The following is a 3,140-nucleotide window of genomic DNA, read 5'->3' as shown; positions in this document are numbered from 1 at the left end:
TTTTAACTTGTTTTGACGCAAGAAATAGATAGATACGTCCTGCTTAAAGTCCAAGGCCTTGTTAAAATGGTTCAGTCTAATGAAAACTTTCCATAATTTCAATCCCACGAAACCAAACATATTATACGGTCGAGCATAACCATCAATTCATAAATACATTAATAGATTAACGAAATTCGTTATTTCAAACCATTTTTCTTTTTGTTTTTGAGATAGTATTGGCATATATTTCACTATTTTGAACCGCTAATTTTTCGCTAGCTATAGCTTTCTGCGCTGCTCAATTAGTTCTTTGTAGAAACAGCCAAAATTGACAGCTAATTTCATCCCATATCTAGGGAAATCAAATGATAGAATTAGAAAAGATCGGATTTGAAACGCACGCTTTGGATCAATTCAATGTTTTCACTTGAAATTTTTCCGGATGGTCATTAGCCATGCAGTGTCACGAGGTCACGGTGTGATGCGGACTCATGCTGGTTTCTATGTTGAAATGATCCCTCGTTTGCTAATAGCCATTGCAGATAAATGAGATGAGGTTCGATGAATGAAGCTTTCAAACTATTGTTTTGAATTTTTTGGAGAGAGCAGAACAGCGGTCTATATCAATTTGATATCCTCATAATCTTATTTCAAATCACTGTCAATTTTAGATAATGTGGATTTGAGAAAAACCATGCAAACTATTGGCAATAATAATTAATTAAGAAATTTCAGATTTCTCTCTCTCTCTCTCTCTCTCTCTCTCTCTCTCTCACACACATAAAAGTTACTGTTTAACAAAAATTAAAAGTAGTAACAAATTGATTGCTCCTTTCACTAAATTTCAAAAGCAAAAACAATTTTTTTTATTTTTTAAAATTCATTTCCTTTTAAAAAATTTCAAAAAGCAGGTTTTAGAGATCAATTATTTATCCAGAATGTAAATAAACAGTCAATAGCAAAGCTAAGTGTTCTAACCTATTTTATAGGATAATTTCTTGTTTAATTAGTGTAATTAAGTCGGAGATAATATAGGGGATCCGTTAAGCGGATACAAGAATTTATAACGGAACTCTTTGTTTCTCTGCATCCGGAATATGGGCCGTTTCCTCCAAGCTGTGAGACAGAGATAATTCCGGCGCATCCTTGACGGAATGGTGGTTTCATGGTCACATCGTTATTCAGAACGAAGGATACTTTCTACAAATAAAATATCTTTACATGAGTCTGAGTACACATACACTTTTCATAGCTTGTATGGTAATATCATATAGAGAGGTGATTTATATTGCAAAATTTAATTTCAATTCATTTTTTTTTAAAGCTAAGTATATTACTGTATTCAACATTTACAATGCTGGTACAAAGGAAACAAATTAAAAATGCATAGAATAAAAGTACACGAGTGTATTGAAAAAATAATATCAAAATCTAATTAGAACCATTTTAACAAGACCTTGGACTTTCGGTAGTAAGTTACCATCTATTTCTTGCGTCAAAACAAGTGGAAAATGACGCTGGTTTGAAGTGAAATATGCACCGACTGCGAAATCTTAGCCCAAAAGCCAGACATATCTTGTTGATTTCAATGAGCTATGGCCAAGTGGCCAGCAATGAAATAGACAGGGCTACGTTACATTGCTGTTTGACACAACTACCCAAAGTCCAAGCTCTTGTTACAATGGTTCTACAGAGGAGGGGGAACTTTTTCATGAAAAATTCACAGTACCCTTCATGATTCATATTAAATTTAATACTATATTTTTTCAATTATAATGAATTTAGTACCAGTATGTGCTCTGACAATGGACAGATTGTTGATATTTAACAACTAAGGAGAAAATACAATATGTTAAAAAGTCAAACTGAATATATTTTTTTAAAATACCATCTAAAAGAATGACTTTCTTGTCATCGATTCATCACACGTTTTCACTTTCATTTGTAAGATAATGTCAACATACACGGAGTCAGAGCGTTCGATCTCTCATGTCTCCTTGTCGGGGTAAAATTGATCGATCGACAGCTAACCGTATTGCCACAGGACCCGGATGTTGAACCATACCTAACGTTATGTCAAAGAGACACCTTGATTTATGCAAGCCATGTCGTGAATGGAGATCGTAATCGTGTATGGTTTTCATGGGAAATGTTATGCGGGTAGAGAATATAGGTGAAAATTTGTGAATATTTTCCGAGAATTAATTGGCGTGGAAGGAAAACTGAAATTAGGTGGTAACGAAAATCAGTGTTGCAGCACAAATTACATATATGTTTAACACTTCCATATCTGTACTAATATTTCGCTTGTTATCTCATTGTAGCATTGTAGTGTGAGACCCATTATGACAAACAAGAATAACCTTTTTGTTAAAATCATTTCTTACAAACCTGAAAAAAAATATTGAAATGAAATTGATTTTTAAGTAAAATTTCACCAAATTACAGACTCAGCACGGTATAAAATATTCATAAGATACTTTTTATCCTGCAAGAGCAACCAAAAACCATTGTTAAAATCATTTTTAACAACCCCCCCCCCCCCCCCCCCAAAAAAAATCTACTGAAATAAAAATGATTTAAGCGAATTTTCACCAAATTACAGGCCCATCATGGTATATATCCTGCTCTAAAAACAGATAAAAGTAAATGCGATTTGACAGAGGTTACATTAACACGAGAATTTTCTTAATCGGGCTCTTTTTCCCTTGATCATGCACTTGTTTCTCATCACTCTAAAACCCTAGACACAAAAAAAACAACAAGACGACAGATTTTTTCCTTCATTGCGATAGTGACAGTTCACCATAAAAAGCGAGACGCAGAATTCCGCCGAAAATGTGACCACAAATTAGGGAATTTAAGTTCAAATTTGTCTTTTTAACATTTCACCCCACGTTCATTTTACGGATTTTTTTTTTTAATGAACTTTGCACATATGTTTCATTTTAAGTTCCTATCTTTTAAAGAGTTTTTATCAGTTGTGGTATTTTTTCATATTCTTATTTCAACGTTCATCTCTTAGTCACGTTCATTTAAGTATTTAACTTTGAGATACTGTTGAACATACTAGTATTAGCAGTTTTTAAAGAATTCATATCCCAAGCGGTTCTTATTTAATGCATCGAAATGAGAAGGAAAGGTGCATCTAAACTGAA

General features: G+C 33.2%; 1 protein-coding gene across 1 annotated transcript in view; it reads right to left on the bottom strand.

Moving 5' to 3' along the window:
• Positions 1-3,131: 3,131 nt before the first annotated feature.
• LOC128188936 (iroquois-class homeodomain protein irx-2-like) overlaps positions 3,132-3,140 on the bottom strand; it is a 2,909-nt gene continuing 2,900 nt past the window's right edge. Inside the window, exon 5 of the mRNA XM_052860268.1 lies at positions 3,132-3,140. This exon is cut by the window's right edge and continues 741 nt beyond it. The gene's annotated coding sequence lies outside the window, so the exon portion shown is untranslated.

This window comes from Crassostrea angulata, chromosome 6 (assembly GCF_025612915.1).
Source record: "Crassostrea angulata isolate pt1a10 chromosome 6, ASM2561291v2, whole genome shotgun sequence".
Classification (NCBI taxonomy): domain Eukaryota; kingdom Metazoa; phylum Mollusca; class Bivalvia; order Ostreida; family Ostreidae; genus Magallana; species Magallana angulata.
The sequence above is the reverse complement of the archived record's forward strand: the minus strand, read 5'-3'. Positions and strand labels throughout refer to the sequence as shown.